The sequence below is a fragment of the Carcharodon carcharias genome, chromosome 18 (genome assembly GCF_017639515.1).
Source record: "Carcharodon carcharias isolate sCarCar2 chromosome 18, sCarCar2.pri, whole genome shotgun sequence".
Lineage (NCBI taxonomy): Eukaryota > Metazoa > Chordata > Chondrichthyes > Lamniformes > Lamnidae > Carcharodon > Carcharodon carcharias.
In genome coordinates, this window is record NC_054484.1 from 75,184,825 (window position 1) to 75,191,430 (window position 6,606).

Sequence of the window (6,606 nt, forward strand, 5' to 3'; positions counted from 1 at the left end):
GCCTCAACCACAGTGGTGGGAGAGCACACATTTAAATACCTAAATGAAGGTACCCATCCACTGAATCTGGAGCAGAAAACCGCTCAATTAAAGACAAACACTGCAGAATCCATACTGGTAAAGGGTATCGTCACAGTAACAGTGTCTTACAGGCAACAGGCAGCCCAGCTTCCAGTGGTAATAGGGACAGGGGAAGGACCTAGTCTCCTGGGTCGAGACTGGTCACAGAAGATCAAGCTTGATCTGAAATATTTCACCTGAAAACAGGAAGAGTCCCTGAACTGCTAAGGAAATTCAACAGTGTAGCTTGTGATGAATTAGGGAAGTTAAAAGACTTGCAAGTAAAAATATGTGTGGTCTCAGGCAACACCACGTTTCTTTAAGGCCAGGCCTGTGCCTTATGGTTTGAAGGAAGAGGTGAATGCAGAATTGCACTGGTTAGAAAATCATCTAACCTGTCCAATTCTCGGAATGGGCAGCAGCCATGGTTCCAGTAGTTAAGCCTGACCAAACTATAGACATTTGTGGAGACTAAAAAATTGACCTTAAACAAGGCAGCCAAACTCGAGAAGCACCCCATTCTAAGGATAGACGAGTTATATGCAAAGCTGTCTGGCGGCAAATCCTATATAAAATTGGATATGGGCCATGCTTGCCAACAATTAGAACTGGATAGCATGTCTAGAGCGTATGTGGCTATTAACACACACAAGGGTCTTTATCAGTGCACTCACCTACCCTTTGGAGTATTGCATTTATGTGCAATCTTCCAGAGAACAAAGGAGAGTCTATTTTAAGAACTTCCCACGTGGTAGTATACCTAAGAGATGTTCTGATCACAGGGATAACTGAGGCCGAACACTTGGCCAACGTGGCAAGAGGTGCTAAGACGATTCATGGAAGCCGGCGTATGGTTAAACAAAGAGAAATGTACACTCTAAGCACTAGAAGTTACTTACCTGGGTCACAGGGTGGATGTCATGGGTTTGCATCTGGTAGAAGAGAAAGTGCGGGAAATCAAAGATGCACCCTCACCATCCAATGTACGAACTCAAGCTTTTCCTGGGTGTGACCAACTACTATAGCTACTTTTTGCCAAACTTATCATCTATGTTAGCACCATTACACTTGTTGCTAAAAAAGAATCATCACTGGTCGTGGAATTCACAACAGGAAGAAGCCTTTGTGAGAGTAAAGACACTGTTGCATTCATCTGTAAAGTAATAGAACTGTGCTATCAAGCAGCACTACTCACTGATGCCCAGTTTGGGTTCCGCCAGGACCACTAAGCTCCTGGCCTCACTACAGCCTTGGTTGGAACATGAACAAAGGAGCTGAATTCCCAAGGTGAGGTGAGAGTAACTGCCCTTGACATCAAGGTAGTATTTGACCAAGTGTGGCATCAAGGAGCCCTAGCAAGACTGGAGTCAATGGAATAAGGGGAAAAACTCTCCGCTGGTTGGAAGTCAGCCATCTCAGCTCCAGGACATCACTGCAGGTGTTCCTCAGGGTAATGTCCTTGGCTCAACCATCTTCAGCTGCTTCATCAATAACCTTCCTTCTGTTATAAGGTCAGAAGTGAGGATGTTTGCTGATGATTGCATAATGTTCAGCACCATCCCGACTCCTCAGATTCTGAAGCAGTCCATGTCCAAATGCAGCAAGATCTGGACAATATCCAGGCTTGGGCTGACAAGTGGCAAGTAGTATTTGCACCACATAAGTGTCAGGCAATGACCATCTCCAACAAGAGAGAACCCAACCATCGCCCCTTGACATTCAATGGCACTGCCATCACTGAATCCCCCGCTATCAACATCCTGGGGGTTGCCATTGACCAGAAACTGAACTGGACTAGCCATATAAATACTGTGGCTGCAAGAGCAGGTCAATGGCTAGGAATCCTGCGACAAGTAACCCGCCTCCTGACTCCCCAAAGCCTGTCCACCATCTACAAGGCACAAGTCAGGAATGTGATGAAATATTCCCCACTTGCCTGGATGAGTGTAGCTTCCACAACACTCAAGAAGCTTTACACCATCCAGGACAAAGCAGCTCACTTGATTGGCACCCCATTCACAAACATTCACTCCCTCCACCACTGATGCACGGCTGCAGCAGTGTGTACCATTTACAGGATGCACTGCAGGAACTCACCAAGGCTCCTTAGAGAGCACCTTTCAAACCCCCAACCACTACCATCTTGAAGGACAAGGGCAGCAGATAGATGGGAACACCACCACCTGGAAGTTCCCCTCCAAATCACTCACTATCCTGACTTGGAAATATATTGCCGTTCCTTCACTGTCACTGGGTCAAAATCCTGAAACTGCCTTCCCAACAGCACTGTGAATGTACCTATACTACATGGACTGTAGCGCTTCAAAAAGGCAGCTCACCACCACTTTCTCAAGGACAACTAGGGTTGCGCAATAAATACTGGCCCAGCTAGTGAATCTCACATCTCATGAATGCATAAAAAGAAAATTTGTTGTGTTTATTGGTACACTACGACCCATCAAAAGAATTGGTATTAACATGTGATGATTCTCCTTAAGGTGTGGGAGCTGTGTTGTCACATAGAATGGGAGATGGATCAGAAAGGCCATTAGTATGTCTCCAGGACCCTCTCCACAGCTGAGAAGGATTATTCCCAGATAAAAAAGGAAGGTTTATTGGTGGTATTCAGAATGAAGAAATTCCACCAGTACCTATATGGATGATATTTCACCATTGTGTCAGACCATAAACCATTAGTGGATTTATTCAGTGAGGATTGGGCCATTCCGCCAATAGCATCAGCAAGAATACAATGTTGGCCTTTGAAATTATCTGTGCATGATATACTTTTGTGTACTGTCCTGGCTTACATATTGCACTGAAGACACACTCAGTCATCTCCCATTACCAGATAGCATTGTACATGCTCCAGTGCCACAAGAAGTTGTACTTGTACTGAATTTCTTGGACTCTTCGCCTGTGCATGCGGAGCAAATTAGGAATTGGATGAATAGAGATCCTATTTTGCCAAAAGTCAGAGGCATTGTTTTGCAAGGGTGGTCATATTCACCTCTATCTGAAGAGTTGATATCATTCAATGCCCGAAAAACAGAGTTAAGTTGTCAAGTTGGAATTATGTTGTGGGGATCAAGAGCTGATAACTCTTCACAAGGGTGAGAACCACTCTTGACAGAGCTTCACAGTGCGCATCCAGGCATATCTAAGATGAAAATGCTTGCACGAAGCTATGTCTTCTGGCCAAGCACTGACAGTGACATTGAAAGCATGGTCAAGTGCTGTCTTCATTGTCAGCAACAAGAGAGATTGCCTGCTTTAGCTCCACTGCATCCATGGAAGTGGCCTGGTCAACCCTGGATTAGACTACATATTGATTATTTAGGACCATTCTTAGGTACCATGTTTTTGTTGGTCGTAGATGCACATTCTATGTGGATGGATGTATACAAAGTCAGATCACCAGCATCGAGTGCAACTATCAAGAAGCTGTGTCATTGTTTTAGTATACATGGCCTACCAGAAACCATCGTTTCTGATAATGGTACAGGCTTTATCAGTACAGGGTTTTAGAGATTCATGAACTTAAATGGAATCAGACATATTAAAACAGCTGCATACCATCCCTCATCAAATGGGTTAGCTAAAAGAGCTGTGCAAACTTTCAAATCTGGAATGAAGAGGTTATCATAGTACTCTAGAAATTCAACTTTCCCACTTTCTTCTCAATTATCATACAATGCCACATTCAATTACAGGTTCTACGCCATCTGAATTATTGATGAAATGCCGCCTATGTATATGGTTAAGTCTGGTGTTTTCAAACTTAGAGGGGAAGGTGGAGAGGAATCAGAGTAATGAAAATTGAATCATGATATTCACAGCAAAGCTCGCAGATTCACTGTAGGAGCCACAATAGTTGTGCAGAATTTTGGAAGTGGGCCTTGCTGGGTTCCTGGAACCAGTGTTTCAGAGACTGGTCCTTTATCCTTCCAGGTGGAAGTGAAAGACCCAGTTGTTCGAAAACATGTGAACTATCTTGGGGACAGAGAGACATTCCAACAACCATCTATTCCGCTTTTGATTAACGTCGAACCATCAATCCCTGAGTTGACAGATTGACCTAGAATAGGCATGCCTGATGTCTCTGTAGAGTTGCCTAACCCAGAACTGCCACTTTCTAATGATGTATCTGGTGCTGCAGTTTCTGATCATGTTGATCCTCTTGGGAAACCTCAAGTGGTAGAGGCATACTGCTCTAACCGAATAAGGAAAGCACCTCAGAGACTTAATCTTTAATCACCTGATATGTTGTTGGATATTCAAGTGTTTTCTGTAACTAGAAACTGTAAAAAACTAAAGGGGTAGGAAATGTAGTAACTGAAGCTATAGCCCCTCCTGCTGTCTATCAGGGCCATGTGGTGTTCTTGGAGGCTCTGACCAATGAACCCTAAGCGTGAGTAATCCAGGGTAGGTAGGGATGTTGGTGGAGCTTCCTGACAAGAGTCCTGTTTGAGCATGTAGCCATCTGAAAAGCTCTCTGTAATAAATTTTATTTGTTTTTTGTTGAAACCTCTCTGGTCCATCAAGTCATTACAAACAGATTTATGAGAAGCCTGCCCTACATTTCAGCTTGACAATCACATGAGCTCCTCAGTGCTGCCCCCTGCTTAATTGTGCCCTATATATGAGGGCTGCCGATGACTCAGTGCTGCAACTGGTCACTTGATATGACAATGTTAAGGAGAACTAAGGGCACCCAGTCTGCGCAGGTTGTGTGTAAGCTGCTGTACACAGAGTTAGAGACTTGTAACCCAGATGTCACCTTTCCAGGCCTTAGTAGGTCATTAAAGTGCTTTCTGCACTGTACCCATACCCTTTGAATTACTCCCTGGCTGCTGATCTCCACAGCCACCCCTATATGTGCCTCATTGATCTGGCTGGAAGGGTTTCTTCTTCCAGAAGGAGGGAAGAGCTCAAATGTCGTCTCTGCAACAGCCTCAAGAGAGGCATCAGAAAAGTGTTGGGCTGCTTGGGGATGCCTGCTGAGACCAGTACTGGCCGACTGAGCACCCTGCTGCTACATACCTCCAGACAACAGTAAGCTCAGTCATGGCTGCTGCTATTTAAAATCGCTCTCTGTCATGAGGCCCCACCTCCAGGCCTCCACTGGTGCCTCAACATTGGGTGCTGAGCTCACCTCCAGGCTAGTTAGGGCCTTTGCCTTTAAAAATCACTGACTCTGATGCAATGTGCTGTGTGGACCCAGAAATGATCCAGCCATCGGTTCCCGACTCAATGAGGAGTCAGAATTCAGTTGTGCGACATAGAAAATAGCAAAAATAAATGACCCAGAATTAACCAGGAGCCTAAAAGGACAAGCCAGAAACTAATCTGTGTGGGTGGCTCATCCCTTTCAATAGCACTCCTTCAGGTTTCTTGATCCTTTTAATATGATGATTTGCTTGGCAAACTTATCATGTGGTGAGTCAGGCACTGGGTCAGATCAGTTTCACAAAAGGATTTTCTAACTAAATATTTCCAGGGCAAACCTTGGATATCTATTAAAGAGCCCTATATGGAAGGTGGCACATATCCAGCAAAGCATGTCAAATTTCTAGGCCACTGCACACTACCATCATTGATACACCCTCCAGGATTGTACATAGTAACTAAGCACTCAGCAAAGCTCAATTAACTATTACAGTGTACCATATACAATATGTCATATATGTTGTATCCTGTGAAAGCATGTCAATGTGTCGTGACTGAAGGGCATGTACAGTAGATTATTGAATATTGTTTAATTAACAAAGAGATAGTAATATTGGCATAAGTGACAGAAGCACATTAAACTAGCCTACAAAGCCATGATGGCTATTTGACCATATACAGCATTAATCAGAGGCAAATCTTATTCATACCTGGTATCCACATGCATGCAGGGATTGCTAAATAGTCATCAGATGTGGGAGCCTGGCCAACTTTTTACCTCCCCAGCATGGAGAAAGTGAGAGCATTTATAGCATCACCACCAATACTGCCAATCCTACTGAGATCTCCTAACCAAGGATTCAGCCTTCTTCAACTCTTTGGCTTAACACACAACAAATCTTTTATTCACTCACATTTTATTTACCCATTAAAGTTAAAGCAAAAATACTTAAAAGTGGCAGTTGCATTAATTACAAAAATTTAAGTAAAATTATTGCTACAATTTCTATCTTAGATCACAACATCTTGCACATGTAAATAAGGCTGTTCCACTCCAATTCCTTTTAAAAAAAATATTTTTTTTAATGTCCAAATTGGAAGGTGGATGATAGCTTTTTTTTCTTGAGGCTTAATACCCACAGGAAACTAATTCAGGGGAAATAGATTTTATTTATCCTTGGCAAAACATGACAGAAACTAGATCATCATTTCCTCTCTCAGCTAGATTTGCACCTTGGTCCTGGAGCTTAAAGCGACTATTTTCCAACACAACATATGGCGCAATCTTCCAAAACGGGAAAGAGAGCCATCTATTATATTGGATTGCACTGAGGTTTCAGAAAGGGAAAGAACTGTCTTCCCACACAATGTACTGTT